The sequence below is a fragment of the Dasypus novemcinctus genome, chromosome Y (assembly GCF_030445035.2).
Source record: "Dasypus novemcinctus isolate mDasNov1 chromosome Y, mDasNov1.1.hap2, whole genome shotgun sequence".
In the NCBI taxonomy this organism is placed as follows: Eukaryota; Metazoa; Chordata; class Mammalia; order Cingulata; family Dasypodidae; genus Dasypus; species Dasypus novemcinctus.
This window is the reverse complement of record NC_092216.1, coordinates 19,618,330-19,638,607: the sequence shown is the minus strand read 5'-3', so window position 1 is coordinate 19,638,607 and position 20,278 is coordinate 19,618,330.

The window sequence follows — 20,278 nt, the reverse complement described above, 5'->3', positions numbered from 1 at the left end:
TAATGTAAATTATAGACTTTAATTAGTAGCAATGTTTCAATATTTGCTTATCAATTGTAACAAATGTACCACACTAATGTAAAGTATTATTAATAAGGAAAAATGTGAAGGGGTAGAAGTGGAGTAAATGGGAATCCCCTATACTTTTCATGAAACTTTTCTGTAATCTGAAACTTTATAAAAATAAAATTTATTAAATGAGAAAATGGGTAAAGTACTGTTTTTACAGGAATAATATTAAATTGTTAATGGATTAAAATCCCCAATCAGAATATGCACACTAATAGAATTGGTTTAAAAAATGAACCATCTGCATGCTGTCTACAAGAAATTTAACTTAGACCCAAGGTTAAAAAGATTTGGAAGAGAAAGACTTGAAAAAGTTATTAAATGCAACAGTAAACAAAAATTATCAGTCAAAATAGACTTTAAATGCAAAGCTGTTGTAAGAGCCAAAGAAGGACATTATGTATTATTTAAAGGGGCAATCTAACAAGAAGAAATAACAACATATATATCTATGCATCTAACCAGAGTGCCAAAATTCATGAGACAAATACTGGCCAAGTGAAGCGTGAAAGAGGTTTCTCTACAATCATAGTGGGAAATTTCAATACAGTGTTCATATAAATAAATAGAACATCAACACAGAATATCACTAAGGAAATAGAGCAATTGAGAAATTTGATACATAAACTACACCCAACAAATATGTACAGAACAATGTACCCCCAAAAAACAGTCCACACATTATATCAAATACCCATGGATTTTTATGTTGGGTCACAAAACAGGACTCAATAAATTTGAAAATATTGAAATTGCTTAAAGCACTCTCTCTGATGAAGCTAGAAGCCAGTAAATGGTAGCGGACTGGAAAATGCACAATGGTATGCAGGTTAAACAACACAGTCTTAACCAGTTGGTCAAAGGAAAAATTGCCGGAGAAATAATTAAGTATATCAAGATGAATGAAAAGAGGAAGAAAACGTAGCAAAATTTATGGAATGTGGGAAAGCAGTGCTGAGAGGAAAATTTACTGTGCTAAGGGCCTACATTAAAAAAGAAATATATAGTTAAAATTAAAGACCTAACAACACATCTGGAGGATTACAGAAAATTAATAGAAGAGTAATCCCAAAGTAAGCGAAAGAAAATACATAAAAATTAAAGCAGAAATAGATGAAATTGAGAAAAACAACAACAATATTAAAAAAAAGGATCAGCAAAACCAGAGTTGGATCTTTGAAAGATCAACAAAATTTACAAATCATTAGACCAGCAAAAAGACAAGAGAGGATGTAAATTAATGAAAAAAGAAATGACAGGTAGGACGTTATTATTCACCCCACAGAAGTAAAAGAGACCTAAAAGGGTACTACAAACGACAGTAGGCCAGTAAGCTGGACACTGTAGCTGAAATGGACATGTTCTGAGAAATGCATGAACAACCTACACTGACTCTAGAAGATAATACATAGGACTTAAAAAAAATAAATTCACAAGTAAACACATTGAAAGTCATAAAAATATTTCAAAAAGTAAAATGACCAAATGGCCTCAAAGATGAATCCTACCAAACATTCAAAGATGATTTTATGCAATCTTGCTCTAAGTCTTTCCCCAAATTTCAATAAACGTAATGCTATCAAACTCTTTCTAGGAATCCAACAATCATCTTAATGCCAAAGCCAGATAAAGATATGATAAAAGAACATTACGTAACCATTTCCCAAATAAATCCTTCCAATTACATATCCATTTTCCAAATAAATCCAAGGATGCAAAAATCCTTCCCAATTTATTGCCAATAGAATCCAGCAGCACAATAGGACTGGTCATAGTGATCAAACGGATTTTTATCCCAGGCTTGCAAGGGTGCTTTATCACAAGAAAATCAATCAGTGTAATTCAGCACATTAAAAATCTGAAGGAGAAAAAAATCACGATTCTTTAGATTGAGGTAATAAAGGTATTTGACAAAATATAGGACGCTTTCTTTATAGGAAAACACTCCAAAAATAGGAATAGAAGGAAACAGCTCAACGTGATAAAGTGCATATGTGATTTTGGAGGAAAGCGCTAGTCTATGAAGGTTACCATCAATTGAATGGAAGCTAGAGGATAATCCAGGGACTATGTAACATATGGCTTCAGTGGTGAATGATGGCTGCAGTGAATAGCACAAATACAAGTGTTTTCCTCTGTTTCAAGGCTTTAAGAAAATGGACATACATGTGAAAAATACATCTAATGTAGCGTATAGAGTAAAGTTAACAGTAGTTTTGTAATATTTTTACACCAATGGGAAAGAAGGTATTATCAATGCTAAGAGTCAATAATGAGAGGTGTAAGATGGTTTAGGATTTTTCCTTTTGGAGTAAAGAAAACATTCTGATATGGACTTAATAATAGGAAAATTCTGTGATGGTACTGAAAGCCACTGAGTGTATGTATACTTTGGATGGATTGTACAATACAGGGTACTGTACAAAGCAGTGAACCCTGAGGTTAAGAGTAAAAATGTGAAAACAATCTCTCATGAACTATAACAAACATTCAATATAAATACATGGCATTAATAATAGGATGTTTTGTGTGGAAATACACTAAATATAAGCTATGAACTATAGAGATGGTAATATTTTGAAGCCGTTCTTTAATTATTTGTAAAAAAATGTCACAAAAATGTAAGGTGCTTGCAGTGGGGAAAAGTATGAGAACCCTGTAAATTGTACACGATTGTTTACTTAACTCACAACTTATCAAATTTTAAAAAAAGGGAAAAAACTACAAAATTATCATTTCATAACATATAGAATGACCATTATTGAAGAAACAGGAAACTGCAGTGCTGGAGAGGATGTGGAGAAATAGGAACACTCATTCTTGCTTGGGATTTACAATGGTACAGCCCAAGACAGTTTGGTAGTTCCTCAGGAAACTAAATACAGAACAGTCATATGGTCAAACTGCCTCACTATTAGGATAATATTAAGGAAAACTGAAAGCAGTGTAGTGAGCTATTTGTACACCAATATTTGCAGTGCATTATTCACAATTGCTAAATGAATGAAGCAAGCCAAGTGTCCATCAATCAATGAATGGGTAAATGAATTGTGATATAGGCATATGATGGAAAACTATTCACCTGTAAGAAGAAATGGAGTCAGGACACCAATGATAATATGGATGAACCTTAAGGACATCATATTGAGTGAAGCAAATCAGACATAAAAGAACAAATGATGTATGCTCTAATTAATATAAATTAAATACAAGGATTAAAATTATGGAGTTAAAATCTGGGTAGAGGTTACTAGAAGATAAGGGTTGAGAAAGGTGAGTTGATAATCTACGTTGAATTTTTAATAAGGTTGACTGTAAATGTGTGACAATGGATAGAGATGATGATAATGTATAGTGATTATAACTATTACTGCTGATTTGTAAATGTGATTGTGGCTCAAAGGGTAGTCAAGGGATGTAAATGTCAATTGAAAGAAAACTAGAGAGTAATCTAGGAACTAACACAGAGAACTCAGTGGTGGATGAGGATTTGGTTAATAGCACAAGTCCAACAATGTTCTTCTATGAAATAGAACACATGCATGCCACTATTACAAGCTGTTAAGAATATGGTACTGCATGAAAAAAACAATTAATGTAACTTATGGAGTATAGTAACAGTAATATTGTAATATTCTTTGCAGCAATGGCAAAAAGGTACTATATCAATGCTAAGAGTCAACAATAGTGAGCTATAAGGGAGTAAGGGGTGGGATTTTTTTCTAATTGAGTAAGGAAAGTGCTCTAATATTGACTGAGGTAGTGACTGAAACAATTCTGTATAATGACACTAGGCACCACTGAGTGCAGACTTTGGATACATTTTACAAGGTTTGAGACTATATAGTACAGTGAACCATATGGCTGATAATGAACTTTGGCTAAAAATACATATATGAGAACATTATCTTATGAAATAAAATAAATGTATAATACAAACACATGGTGGGAATAATAGAGTGGTTTATGGAAAAAATGCACCAAATATAAACTATAGGTTATAGTTTGCAGCAATGTTTTGAGGATATTCTTTCACATTGTAAAAAATATTCCACAATAATGCAAGGTGGTGGTGGAAGGTTTTGGGAATTCTTTACATTACACATGATTATACAACTTTTTTAATAAAAAAAGGAAAAATAGTAATCAAAATACCATCAAAGAAGCAGAGGGAATGCTATATAGTCCAGAGAAATAAATTGACCAACCCCTACTTTTATGTCTTCTCATTTGGACAATGGTGGGAAATCCACTTAATTGGTAGAGTTGTCTGTTCAACACATAGTACTTGGAAAACTGGATATTCATTTACTAAGGAATGAAAATGAACCCCTCCTTACACTATAGACAAAATTAAATAAGAATTGATTGAAGACCCAAAATATAAGAAGCAGAATATTAAAACCCCAAGAAGAAAGAATAAGAAAGTTTATTTAGGACCTTGTTTCAGGCAATGGTTTCTTCAACTAAAAATTAAAAAGACAAACAAAACGAAAAATGAATAAGTGTGACCTCAAAAAAATTTAAAATACTTGTGCATCAAAGGACTTTATCATAAAAGTAAAAACATAGTCTATTCAATGGTAGAATACATTGGGAAATCACATAGTCCATAAGAGTTTAATATCCAAAATATATAAAAATCTGCAACTTAACAACAGAAAGACAAACAACCCATTCAAAAATGGGCAAAATATTTTAAAAGACATTTCAAAAAGAAGACAAATTCCAAACTGCAAATAAAAATATGCTCAATATCATTAACTATTAGATCCATGCAAATCAAAAGCACAATGACATACCATTACACACTCACTGAAATGGGTACTACTAAAAAATTAGAAAATTAGAAATGTAGGAGAGGATTTGAGAAATAAGAACATTCATTGTTTGTTTGTAAGGATATAAAATGATGGAGTAGCTGCGTTAAATAGTGTAGCATTTCCTCAGAAAATTAAGTATGTGATTAATGTATGACCTGGTGACCCAATTTCTTCTTATATACTTCAAGTAATTAAAAGCACGCAATCAATCACCTTAGTAAAGTTACTGGCAATATTATTGACAAAACCAAAAGATGGAAGCTATAGATGAGTGGATATATAATAAATAATGGGTAAAAAATATGTGGTGTATACCCTCAACACCGTCCTACAAATATTCCATATGCAACACAACTTCTGGGACAGCAAGTCCCTCAAGTCACCACCAGACAAATTTGATCCCATTATGTGCATGAGGGCTACTTTGCCCTCATCCAAATGGATCCAAATGGGAATACTGGCTGTTTTCTTGCCAAAATGGTTATGGGATGAGGACTTGCCAACCAGGCCACCAGTCCTACTGCTTATAAATGGTCTTTCTTTTGATTCAGTACTCAAACTGTTATAGAAATTCTTTATTTCCTGGGGTTTTGAGGAAGATGTTTCTTCTACTCTAGGTTGTTTAAAGCTTCAATGGGGAGATGGAATCCTCAAGTTTCTTACTTTGCAATCCTGACTCAGGCAGAGCCTAACTTCATTCTTTGCATGTGCCTATTTTAGATTGGTAGCACAATTTATAGAATAGACTGTTATCCCCAATTAAATGACTTGACAGCCTTCTTGAAAATCAGTTATCCATAAACATATTGATTTTTTTTGTAGTTTCAATTCAATTTTATTGAACTAATCACTATTCTTATGTATTTTCTAGTCTCCTTTGGGATTTATTCTAGATTCATTGCTTTCACGTGTTAATTTTTACATATTGTTGAATTTTTCAGTTTCCTTGCTATTGATTTTCAAAGATTTTCCATTGTAGTTGTAAATATACATAGTATGATAATTTACATTTTAGAAAAATTATTGAGAGATATATGGAATAATACATGGCTTAACCTGGAAAGTTAAAGGTAAACTTGAGAAGAAGGAGAATATGCTGGTGTTGGGTGACATGTTCTATAAATGTCTTTTATGTCTACTTGGAATATTCAAGTCTTTTATTTTCCTTGCTGATTTGCTATCTAATAGTTTTATATATTCAGTAAATGTGATTTCAAGCTGGATTACCCTTGTAATTGACTTATAAATGCCAATGTCTCATCAGAAATGGGGGAATCCAGAGACAGCAGGATAAAATATTTAAAATGCTGAAAGAAAAATAAAATGTCAACCAAGAATTCTACAACTGGCAAAACTATCTTCCACGGCTGAAGGACAAAATAATATATTCCGCTATAAAATAAAAAAAAATACGGGAGACATATACTACAAAATTGCTAAAGGAAGTTCTTGTTGGTGAAATGAAAGTATGTTAGAGAGTAACTCAAAGGCACATGTAGGTAAATTTTAGAAGTCAGTTTTATCATTTTTGGTGTAGAATCCTCTTTGTCTTCCTAAAATATTAAAATGAAACCCAGAGAAGAATAATTATAGATCTATTTTTTCCAGGTGTGGTGACTCCTGGCATGCATCCTCCTCTTATGGCAGGCCACTAGGAGGCTCAGCCCCTGGAGCGCTACTGGTGATAGCAAGAGACATAAAATTCCTCTTCCCTAAGAACAGAGGTAGGCAACACTAACCACTGAACTATCTATTCGTTTGATTAGAGATTTTGGATCACTGGGGTCTGAGATCTGCGACAGCATTGCTTCAGTATGACAGAACCAGAGTAGTGGCAATTATTGTTTAAATCTGCCCTAGACTGGGGTGGATGCAGTAGAGACATGATGATACTGAGCTTCCTCAAGGCTTCCAAGGAGATATTTAGTGGCCTTCCTGATTCTCTCCCCAAGGCATGTTGGAGCTAATATGTTACCATTGGGTGGAGATCAGTCTCTGTTTCAGTTGGTGAAGACTGACTTGAGAAAGTTTTCTCTGGCATACACCTTTTCCCAGAATTTATCATCTAGGAAAAAAAGCTTGAGACAATGAAAGGAATATAAGAAATTACAGAGGCAGACAGCTGTAGGGCAAAGGCTTGCAGCTTCAAACTCAGAAGAGAGAGGATTCTACCATCTTGGAAGCTGCAAACTAACAAACAAGCAACCCCTACAAGACGACAGTGTCCAGACTGGCAGGGGGAAACATGCACACTACATTTGCCTTGGGCAGACTTTTCTGACAGGAAGGGTGAAGCTGAAGAAAATATCTTACTGGCAGTGGTTTCTAGCAAGAAACAGACATCTCATGAGATAAACTCTAGAGTTAAGCTTTTAAAAATATTAAAATAGACAGTGTGTATAAAAGAATATATGACAAATACATACCAAAACACCACCCCCAAAAAACAGAAAATGATGGCCCATATAAGGAAAAGGATACAAATTCAGAAAACACTAAAGAAAAAGACAAGAATATGTACATACTGAGCAAAGCCTTTAATAAATAATTTTAAAAGTACTCAAGGAAATAAAGGAAATCTGAAAAATAACTAATAGACATTGGGAAAAGAATTAATAAGTGATATGAGAATCTTAGCAAAGAGAGAAAATTTTAAAAGGTGCTGAATAGAACTACTGGCGTTGAATAACAAAATAAGTGAAATGAAAAGTTCCCAGGAGATTCAGGTCTAGGCTAGATCAGTGAGAAGACAGAATTCATGAATTCAAAGAAAAGTCTCTTGAAATGAATCCTGCTGAGGAACAGAAAGAAAAAAAAAAATTATTGAAAGCAAAAATATGGAAATGCAGCTATGTACTAAAGTAGAAATTATTATTCAAGCAAAGGAAGAAAGTGACTGTCACAATAGAAAGTGCCTTAAATAGCTGGGTTCCTGAGAGTCTAGAGATATCCAGAAACGATTGCAGGGCACACAGCTCAGGAATTCAGCACACTGTCAGTGAGCCTTACTTTGGAATTTATGTTCCCTAGTATAACAGAGTTAGATTCATTTGTAGAACCTCTACACATGACTCTTCTACCCCTTTTATTTGAAACTATAATTTGGACTCTACTTGATAAATATATGTCTCAGAGACTGAACTCTTTGGATCTATGGACCAATTGTGCTGTGAACTTTAGCAGAGTTGCAACACTTACTTTCTAACTCATTGGACTCACCAAGGACAAACGAGAAGGATATTATGATGGACTATGGCTATCCCAAAGAAAGAGAATGTCTACAACTGCAAGAAAGATGGTTCCATCCATTCACCCCAAGGGGTGTCAACTAGAAGTAGAGTGTGTATCACCATCTCCAAATCCTCAAGACTGGGGAATGAACAATGGACTAAAATAGACTTTTTATTAGTCTACTACAGACGTATTATTATTATAGCAATGGAAGAACTCTTTTCATTGATGTAAGGGCGGTGGCCACCAGAGATTCTGAGGGATGGGAGAGAGAAGGAGAGGTGTAATCTGGGGGCATTTTCAGGACATTGGACAATGTCCTGCATGACATTGGAGTGACAGATCCTGACCATTGTATATTTTGTCAAAACACAAAATTGTGTGAGACAGTGCAAAGTATAATGTAAACTGTAGTCCATAGTTAATAGCAATGCTTCGATATGGGTTCATCAATTTTAACAAATGTACCACACTACAGAAGGATGTTGTTAATGTGGGAAAGTATGGAAAGGGGAGGGAATGCAGCATATGGAAATCCCTCACTTTTTTAATGTAACACTTATGTATGTAATCTAAATCTTCTTTAAAAATAAAAGATAATTAAAAAGATAAAAATTTAAATGGGTTAAACTCTCCATTAAAGGGAGAGATTGGCAGAATGGATATAAAAGACATGACTGAAGTACATGCTGTCTTCAACAGACTCATCTTAAATTCAAAGATACAAGAAATAGTGAGAAATGAGAAATTCACAAATCCTTGGATTCTAAACAAAATACTCTTAAATATCCAATGGGTTAAAGAAAAAAGCAAAAGCAAAATTAGGAAATGTCTTGAGGCAAATGAAAATGAAAATGTGACATACTAAAATTATGGGATGCAGCAAAGGCAGTGTTGAGAGGGAAATTTGTAGCTCTAAATGTTACATTGAAAAGGAAGAAAGATTTCAAACCAGAGACAAACCTCAAAACTGAAGTAACTAGAAAAAAAGAGGAAACTAAACCCAAAGTGAGAAGGAAGGAAAAGACAAAATGATTGGAGATATGAAATAGACAAAATAGACAGTGAAGCAACAAAACCAAACTTTGGTTCTTTGAAAAGACCATTAAAACTAACAAAAAAGGAATAGTGTACAAATGACTAAAATTAGAATGAAAAGGAAATTATTACTACTATCTCCCCTGAAATAAATAGGACTATAAGAGGATAGTGCAAACAATGGTATGAAATAAATTAGATAGCCTAGATGAAATAAACAAATGCTTACAAACACACAAACCATCTGCACTGACTCAAAAAATAGATCTCAACTAACCTTTTCTCAATAAAGAGATTGAATCAGTAATCAAAAAACTTCCAACAAAGAAAAGACAGGGAATTCTATTTAATATTTCAGGAAGAAAACTCCATTTCTCCTTTAACTCTTCAAAGAAATTGAAGAAGGAACACTCCCAAATTCATTCTACAAGACCAATATCAATGTTGAATATGTGTTACCATGGCATACATTGCTGATAAGGAATGGAAAGTTAAGACTTAAAATGAGCAAGGTTCCAATTTGAAAATATGGAAATATTCAGGTAATGGATCTTTGTGGTGAAAATGTTTCTGTAATGGATGGTTGTGGTGGCATTACATTGTAAATTGTGCATGCAATTAACAGCACTGAAATATACATCTCAATAGGATTAAAAGGGAAATGTTAGATTTTATATACAGTGACAGAATAAAATATTTTTTAAAATCTATGGAACTGTCCTTCACAACAAGTGAACCCTAGGTTAACCCATGGAATTTAATAGAACAATATTTTAAATGTACTATTATCAATTGTTACAAATATCCTATACCAATGCAGAGGGTGATATATGGGGTATTTTATGAATGGTTGTTCTGTAAACCTACAAGTTTTCTAATAAAGAAAAGTATACTTAAAATCCCAATAGCAGTGTATTCTCAATATGTGTCTCTATTCTTTAATTCCTATAAGAAACAGAATGCAGTCGAGCAAGAAAAATAGTGTATTTCCTGAAAATTGACATTTAATATATAAAGAAGTAATATGAGGAAAGTACAATAAGAAGCGGGGGAAATAGAGGGATATGCAAGCAGAGAAAGTGTATGCTATTGAACCTAAGTATCTTTTCAAGTTAGTAGGTCACAACCCCAAACAAGATACATATTTTTCTCAAGTAGCCATGGATCATTTTCCAGAATAGATCATACTTTGAGTGACAAAACAAGAATCAATAAATTTAAAAGACTGAAATTATTCAAAGCAGCTCTTATATCATAAGGGTATGAAGCTGTAAATCGTATAACAGAAAAGGAAAAAATAAAAATATATATTGTTGTTACATGGCACATTCTTAGTCAGTGGTCCAGAGAATTAAAATTGAAAACACTAAGTAGCTTACAACAAATGAAAAGGATAAAGCATCATTCAAAATTTTTGTGATCCAACAAAGGCAGGACTAAAGTACATACATTAAAGAAGAAGAAAAACGTGTAGAGACCTAGTTGCACACCTGGATGAACTAGAAAAAGTAAAGCAAACTCAAACTAAGCATTCAGAAGGAGTGAAATGAAAAAAAAAAAGAGTACAATACAAATAAATGCAATTGAGAGTAAAAAATAATAGACTTAAAGAAGAAAAACTACAGCATGTATCATTGTACATTTATTAGATTGGCTGCTATTTAAGAAACTATAAAACTACAAGTGTTGGAGAAGATATGAAGGAAAAGGGACACTCATCCACCTCTGGTGGGAATGTAGAATGGTGCAGTCACTGTGTAAGACAGTTTGCTGGTTCCTCAAGAAGGTAAATAAAGACCTGCCATATGATTTGGGAATCCTACTCTGAGGGACATACCCAGATAAATGAACATGAACAGATATTTGCACAACCATGTTCATAGCAGCATTATGCACTGTTGGCAAAAGTTGAAAGCAACCCAAATATCCATCAATAGATGAAAGGATAAGCAAACAGTGGTATAAAATACAATGGAATATTACTCAACTGTAAGAAGGAATACTAAAACATGGAAGAATTGTTAGTCCCCAAAGCTGGGCCTTTGAGGATAACCAGATATATATATATGACATATATATACCAAAAACTTTAAACTGAGCATTAGGCAGAGCTTACAAATATTATGTCAGCAGACAGGAGACAAGATTTGTCTAAAGTGACTCTGACCTTATTCCCTGGGCTGCAGTTTCACTCTTGCTTAAATACTCAAGTTACTGCTTATCAGTGGCTCTGATTATACATTAGCTTTTATGCATATGGATGAACATACATACATATAGCTGGCACATATAATTGTATGATTAATATGACCAGGAAATCACACTTGCACATACAGTGCATGATCAAAAAAGAGGTGGATAACTTCACCCCTGGGTGGGAGTTTTACTAAATTAATTAAGCAAGTTGAAAGTGAGGATAGCAAGGGACTTCTTCTGTAGAGGTCTGGCCAAATGGTTGATACTTCAGTGGTTTTCATACTTTATTGCTTCAACAGAAGGTCTTTTCCAGTGAAAGCAGAATTTGATGCCAAGGGTTGCATCTCATTATCTTCTAATTTGCATACAATTCTTTCCTTTGTGTGATAGCAACAGAGAGAGAAATAAGTTACATTCAGATATTCAGTCATCCTACAGCCATCAGAATCTCGGAGACATTACGTTTAGTGAAATAAGCCAATCTGTAAAAAACAAACATTCTACGATTTCACTGATATAAACAAAGAATATTGACTAGAACATCAAAGGTAGTCAGATGAGTTAGCAGGAGACAGATAGTAGAGAGTGGTGACGTGATGCTCAACTGGGTAGAACCTATGAAGTTGTGAATATAGAAAAATGTAAAGGAAAAGGATAGTGTTGGTAGTCAAAATCAGTACAAACAGAAAAGAGGAAATAAGGATGATGAGGTCAAGCAAAGAATAAACACTGCCTGCAGCACCTAATAGAAAAAAAAGAAAGAAAAAGAGAAAAAAAGAAAAGGGGTGGGGAGGGAGAATAAAGAGGAAGGACAAGAAAACAAACAAACAAAAAACCCAGACAAGCTGTAAAGCAAAGAGTCCTCTTTGTAATTGTATAAACTGCTTAGGAATCTGTCCCTCTCCATTTTTTCCTTCCTCACTTTTCACTCTCCCAGGGCAGCAGGAAGCCCAGGTGAGGTCACCACTCCAAGATTCGAATGGCACCCTGGTGAACCAACTCACCACTGAAAATAAATACTATCGGTCTCTTGGAGAGTTAGCACCCACACCTTGAGGGGAACACTAAGTATGGTCTTGGAAGCCTACGCAGCATGTCCTTCTGTCCCCTTTCCTTGGGTGTGTTGCACAGGACTAGGAAATTGCCTGACTTCACCTTCTCCCAAACCAATTTTCCCTATCACAGGGCATTTAGGCAAATCAGGCTGCCTCAGGAGATTCTCCTCTTCTTTCTTCCTAGCCTCTCTCCAAACCAGCTGGGTGCTCCTCAAAGCTAAAAAAGGTGGGACCAGACAATTACACCCACACTCCTCAGGTGCCACTACACTCCTCATCAGAACCCTTCCACGCTTGGAGTTTGTCCAAGACCAGTTAGCTCAGGAATGCCATGGTTTGGGGAGCTCTTGGTTCAGGGAACAAGGGCTCAGGGAACATGGGCTCAGGGAATGCGGATTCAGGGAATGCAAGGTAGGGGGAATGTGAGGTTCAGGGAATATGGATTTGGTGATCATGAGTTTGGGGAACAAGGGTCTTGGGAATACCACTGTGTGACCAGCAGTGTTCAGGGAATGCTGTGTCTAGCTGCCTAGAAGAATAGTTTAGCCTTCCCACAGCTTTGGGCAAAAGTGTCAGACACCCCCAATTTTACCTTGAGCAAACGCTCCTTTTGTTACACTATCTCCAGATTGGTGTCCAGAAATCTGCTCTGTGGATTCTCAAACAGCTCACTTGGCCAGGATTCTGTCCCTACTCAACTGGTTTTTTGCAGGAGAATTGACAAGGGTGCACCCACTTAGATGCCATCTTGCCCCACCCCTTGTGTGTTTAAGAATTCACATGAGTTTTGATGATGCTTTCAATATGCTCATAAGAAGAACATTTACCAAGGATTGACTGCTTTGAGAAGATTATAGTTTATGATAATATCTATATATTATCTTTCCTCTAAGAAAAGTTGTTAACCTTTAACTTACGCCTAAGTCACACAGACAGCTATGTGTTGAGCACTTGGGGAGGAAGCCTGCATCCCACAATGCCATAACCTCAATTAGTAATACTTGTAATTATGAACCTTATTCTTGTAAAATTGTAACTTAGTGTAATATTATCTATTGCATGGAAGTTACCTCCTAAAAATCTCTTTGGTACTCAAATGTGGGCTTTCTTTAAGGCAAACTCAGAAAGAAAAAAAAAAAAACACCTTACAATATTCCTCCTACATAGAACATGTCTCCTGAGCATAGCCTCCCTGGCACTGAGAGATTAGTACTTAATCTGAACCAGTGATATATATTTGAAAAAGCCATAGACAAAAAGAAAAAAATATTAATTTCAAATAATTTTTAGGCTAAGAGATTTCAAAGTGAGTTGGGAGGTTATTCCAGAAGTTATATTTATGTATGTCACAGGCAGATCTCAGTAACTGCCACAATACACAAAGCTTCAAACAGGGCATCTGGCAAGATTTAAATAGACAGCCAACATTCTAGATAAGGCCTACAGCCCCATAAATAATCACTCCATTGGTGAACCTTACCTTGGAATATATGATAACCTGTTTCCTTAATATAATAGAGTTAGATTTATTTATAATGTCCCTACACATGAGTGGCAGTTTGAAATTATTTATGAATCCCAAAAACAGAGATTATATTTATAAACTATTCTTCTGAGTGTGATACAGATTGATTACATTGAATTTAGTTCATGGACCCTTGATTAAATTACTTGTTAATATTAGAACTTTAATTGAGCAACATCAATAAGGCATGCATTAGGTTGAATCCCCACACCCTTGATTGGGCTATGTAAATGGAAACTCACTGAAGAAGACACATGAGAAGATGACAGAAGAGACAACTTTGTCAAGTGACAGACAGGAGAAAGTTCAAACTGCTAAAGACCTGGGAATAGAGACCAGGCCATGATCAGTGGCCATCTTGTTTCAACACATGGCAACTGACTTTGGTGAGAGAACTAATTGAGTTGAACTCTTTAGGGTCTTGTAACTATAAGTTTCTACCCCCAAAAGGGTATTTCTTTATAAAAGTCAACAATTTTCTGGTACTTTACATTAGCAGCACCCCTTTGGCAGACTAATACAGAATTTGGTACCAGAAGTAGGGTCATGCTTTTGCAAATACCAAAAATTTTGTAATGGTTGTATAAATTCATAAGGGATATATTTGGTGGACATGTGATATTCTTGATAGAAAAGGCCCAGATTGCTTTGAATAGATGCTGGTAGGAATATGGACACTAAAGAGACTTTTGATGAGAACTTAGAATGAAATGATGAAACTATTATTGGAAACTGGAGGAAAGGAAATTTGTGTTTTAAAGTTGCAGAAAATTTAGAAATGTTGACTTTTGATGTTTTATGAAAGGCAAATTTGAAAATCATGAGCCTGAGCATTTAGCTAAAGAGCTTTCCAAAGTAAACTAGGAGAATTCCTCCTGTTTTCTCCTTGCACCTTATAGAAAATGCTAGACAAAGAGTTAAGCAGAGAACTGAATTGTTGGGCAAAAAGATATCAGACACTGATTCTGGAAATTCCAAGCCTCTGAAAATCAAGTCCTTAGATGGTAGTGTCTTATTCTAGAAATAAACTAAACTTGGAACCTGTAAGCTCAGACAGAAAATCGAGTTATCTAGGAAAGGTTTGTTGAAACCTTACTGTCTGATGGTTTGGAACCCTGTTTCTTGCCTGCTAAACCAGCAAGATTTCTCTGATATCTGTATGAACAAAACCACTGCCAGCCAATAAAAGGTACATGGAGGGTGGAGATGGAAGGTAAATATGCTTTACAAGGAAAATCACAGAAACTGAGTTCTGAAATTTGGTCAAGAGAGGAACCCCACCAATGTGTGTGGAGACAGTAAGCTTGCCTTGGCATTGGAAGAGGGTAGATGTTCCAGCCCATTGTTCAGGGATATTTGTGCCACTCCAGGCCACAGAGAGGGTGGATCAAAATTCCCCAATGGTAGGGAAATGGACTTGGCCCAGTGGTTAGGGCATCCGTCTACCACATGGGAGGTCCGTGGTTCAAACCCCAGGCCTCCTTGACCCGTGGGGAGCTGGCCCATGCGCAGTGCTGATGTGTGCCACGTGGGGGTGTCCCCCGCATAGGGGAGCCCCATGCACAAGGAGTGCGCCCATAAGGAGAGCTGCCCAGCACGAAAGAAAGTGCAGCCTGCCCAGGAATGGTGCCGCCCACACTTCCCGAGCCGCTGAGGACAACAGAAGCGGACAAAGAAACAAGACGCAGCAAATAGACACAGAGAACAGACAACCGGGGGTGGGGGAATTAAATAAATAAATAAATCTTTAAAAAAAATTCCCCAATGGTTAAGGAGATGGTTCATCACAACTACGCCTGTTACCCATATATTAGGAAAGGTCAGGTTGCCATCTCAGTGCTCTGAGGAGTTTGGGTCAGTATACCAGACATTATAGAGAATGTTGCTGCCACTTCACTGCACTAAGGGGGTTATGACTGTACTCCAGAGATTAGGTAAAGTGTGGCCATCATCCCCATGTTTTTGGAGGATGAGTTCTGGAGCTTGGTTACCCTCAGACTGTTGATGATGGTTGAACCAAGATAATTGATTTTTGGCAAGACTGTAGAAAAATTAGGGCCACATGAATTCTACTTGACAAGAAACTATCATCTTTTTTTTCAGTCTTAACATTTTATTATACTTCTTGCCTTAAGGTCTACAGTTATTGAAAATGACCATTCAGCAATACCAGATGTCTTTTGACTAGTCTTTTCATTATTTACATTTTTCCAACTATCATCTTAAGAATGATTCTCAGACTGAAATATAATGGAGTATGCCCTTCAGAGTTTCAGAACTTTTGGGAACCAATGACACAAATTTTCCTCCCAAATTCTTCTCATGGCAAATGTTTATCTTCTCTGTTTCTCTGTATGTTGGAAGCAGATAACTTGTTTTGCAAGTTTCGCAAGTCTACAGCCAGAGGGGAATTTTGCCACAAGATAAACTTTTCTATAACTGATCATAGCAGGAGTTTGGACTGAGCATTGTTATTGAAAGGATTAAAGGCCTTTTGAATATTGTACTGTCTTTTTGGAATTCAGAGAGTGGAGTGTGGCAGTTTGAGGTTATTTGTGAATCCCAAAAAGAGAGATTATAATTTGTAAACTAATCTAGTCTTCTGCATTTGATACCCCTTGATTATATTGGATTCAGTTGAGGGGACCTTGATTAAATTAACTGTTAAGATTAGAGCTTTGCTTTGACCACATCAGTAAAATATGACTCTGGTTGACCTCCCACCTCCTTGGTGGAACTGTATGAATGGAAACTCACTCAAGAAGACACACAGAAAGATAGAGAGCACTATCCAGGAGAGAACTTTGTGATCAGTGAGTCCAATTAACTGGAAAGTAGCTGTTGGATGTGATTCCACTGAGATTCAGGCCCAAATGGCCTATGAACACCCAGAATATTAAGTATCTGGGGCACATATTTGACAGATATACTGCTAATAATAAATTCAAATAAAAGAGACATGAATCCATGTGTAGGGAAATTATAAATGAGTTATACCCTGATACATTGGAGGGATAAATTATATTTTCCGAGGTAAAGGCCACTGATAGGGTGCCAAATTCCTGGGGCTGTCTGCCCTCCTATAGAGTCTAGGTGTCTAGAGCCCTCAGGCTCCCTGCTTTTTGAGTAATTGTTTATGCAGCAGTCAGTGTGGTCTTCCAAGACAAGCATAATCATAACCTCTGGAATGATCTCAAGCCTCACTATGATAACTCTTTAACACAAAAACTCATTTGTATTTAATATTTGCCCCTTTGGATCCAGGTCCTTTTCTAAATGCATCACTAGTTATCAAATAATCCCTCATGTCAGGGAGATTAATCACCTGGAAACATATATCACACCAGGGGAAAAATAGTGAGTTAATATAATGAGTTGGGCTTAGATAAGGGCCACATTTGAGCAACAAGGAGGATATTAGGCAGTAACTTTGGACAACATATATTACAAGCTGAGTTTGAGTTTCTCAAGAACAAGCTTTATGAGTATATTAATCATTATCAAGGGCCTAGCATTTTGGTCTGTCTTCCTTTGGTAGGCATTGCCCATGTATGCTAGAAATTCCTGCCCTTCTATAGGAGAATATAGCAGGACTCTCCAGGATGGTAATTTGATAATTCATGGGTTATCCTTGGCTGTCTGCTACTGAAACAACAACCCATGACCACTTTAACAAATATTCCAAAGAGGCATGCCCCAGTTTCACTCCTCCCTATACATAACCCTACCTATTACACCCCACACCAGTCATCTCCCTACTAAATTGTGACTCTCTGCAATCCAAAACTAAACCCAAAACCAAACCAAATAAATACAAATTAAATAAAATGCAAAATAAAAAATAAAATAAATTTTGATATTGTGTTTTTCATTCACCTAAGACATTAATGCTATGTACAATAACAATTTTTTCTGTATGTTTCCCCAGTATCTTATTTTTCTCACTTTTTTTGAAAGAAACTTTAGGTTACAGAAAATACATATTAAAAATATAGCAGATTCCCATATACCCCAACCCTTCACATTTTCCCCTGTTAATAACATCTGACATGAGTATGTTTCATTTATTATAATTGATGAACAAATATTAAAGCATTGTCACTAATCATGACCAATCATTTACATTATGGTTCACTTTTGTGTGTTCTAACAAAATGTATAATGGCCTATATCAATCATTGCAACATTAAACAGAACAAATTCCTCTAAAAATGCACAATCTTCCATCCATTCTTTCCTCCTTCTTCACTCTGAATTGATGTTAGCCACTAAGTTGCAATAAAAAAAAAAGGTTCATAGTTACATTCATTTATATTAAGGACTTGGCCCATTGATTTGTCTTTTTCTATTAAACACTGATGATGTTTCTCAGGAGACTCTTGAACCTTTATTTGAGAACATAGCAGGACTTTCAGTGAAAGGAGTTTAATATTCTCTTGTTTATTGTGTGGGTCGCCACCTGCTGTGGTATCATCCTATGACAAGAGCAACACTTTCATATTCCTTAAAAGGATGTCCCAGGTGTGCCCTTTTCCACATATCTTCCCACCTCTGATATCTAGCACCAAAAACTCTCCCTCCCTATTCCCACCATTATAGTTTTAACCATGGTCCTGCAAATCCCAAGTTCACCTTTTCTTCCTCCAGCCCTCCTTGCACTTCCATGAATAGCCAGTTACTAAAGGACAAATATTTCATTACCTCACTGATGAGACCTAAGGAGATTGAGCAGACTCACAGAACTTGAGCATGGAAAATAGGTTATGAGAAATCAGAAAGGGAGTAGAATGTGGTGAGCAGATGCTCACTATGGGCAAAACCCAAAAGGTAGAAGGTGTTGGTTTCAGTGTTTGGGGGAATCATAGTGGTGCAAGGATATGAATGGGTTGATTGTGTTGGAAAGTGAAGGGGAGCAGGGCAGTGGGTTTACATTGGGATTGTTTTCCATGAAGAGTTTCAAAATAAACTTGGATTTAGCTTGATCATAATGCATGTTAGGGTGATTTACATAAGAAGAGTTCAGTCATCTGCAACTTTGATCATATGTGGTGTTGATGAGGATATTATACAAAGTTTGGGGTCTGCCTTTACAAAAGCTTATTGAATTTTGCTCTAAATTTCCTGTGAAAGCAAGAGTTTATGGTTGCTTCTTGAGAATTTGAGAACCCAATTGGAGATGCAAATTAAGATGATAATTTGTTGAGCTAGCAGTTATAGTATAGACATTTGCACTTACACTTTTTTAACATTTTGGGGGCATAGCCAGGTGGCCAAGTTACATTGGTTTGGGTGCAGTGAGCCAAGTTGGGGTCCAGACCTTGTAGAATTCATTAAAATGGACACACTATATCTATAATTACTATTATCTACAGTAAACATTTCTCTAATTATTGGAGGTGTTGTAATGATTTGATGTGTAGCGTTTAGGAGCTGTACAAGTGGGTGAAGTGAACTTGTCTAAGTGGGCTTTCCTCACTGCTGCTTTCAAGGTTTAGATCTACTGAAGCATTCCAAAATATAGTTGGCCAAGGCATCGCTTGATAGTAATGTTGCAAATTTATACAGTACCAACACTTGGTTCTATTGTAGAGGTTTTGGATGATCTGTAAACTATGTGTGAAGGATGAGTGATATCTTGCCTCAGGGCTAATTATTTGCAGGCCCTGTAGAAGAACGAACAAGATTAGTATTTGGTAGAGATTTTTCCTTCTTGAACAGGAACTGCCGGTCCTCAACTGGCTCCATCGCATATTTTGTTCCATGTTCTGGTGTGATCTCTGGCTCAAGACCTCCTTTATCTGTTGGTTCTGATACATACCAAGGTTTTGCTCTGGTATGATGGACCCAGGACTTGATTCCCTGTTACTTAAGAGAAGAACAAGAGGCTAATAGTATTGTATAAGGTCCCTCCCATTTTGACATAAGCTGATTTTCAGGATGTTTGTTTTTCCATATTTTTAAAATAATCTGATCCCAAACTGAGAAGGGGTGGTCAGTGGGGCATTTTAGGAGCTTCTTTGTATATGTGAGCATGGTGGGGAGGAGCTCTCCTAACTGCAAGGCCCACTTTGGAGGGTTCCCTCTAAGGCTACTGGGGAATTAGGTTTTTCCCTCAAGTGGCTTAGGAAGGGCCTTCCATACATGAGCCTGAAAGGGCTTAACTCAATCTCTCTTCTAGGGGCTACCCTGTCCCAAAGGAGAGTGAAGTTAAGTGTTTCTGTTCATTTAATTGGTGTCTCCACCAATTTTACTTGAGGTTTTCTTTAAAGTATAGTTCATTCTTTCCACTTTTCCTGATGACTCAGGTCTCCAGGCTGCACACAATTTCCACCTAATTGCAA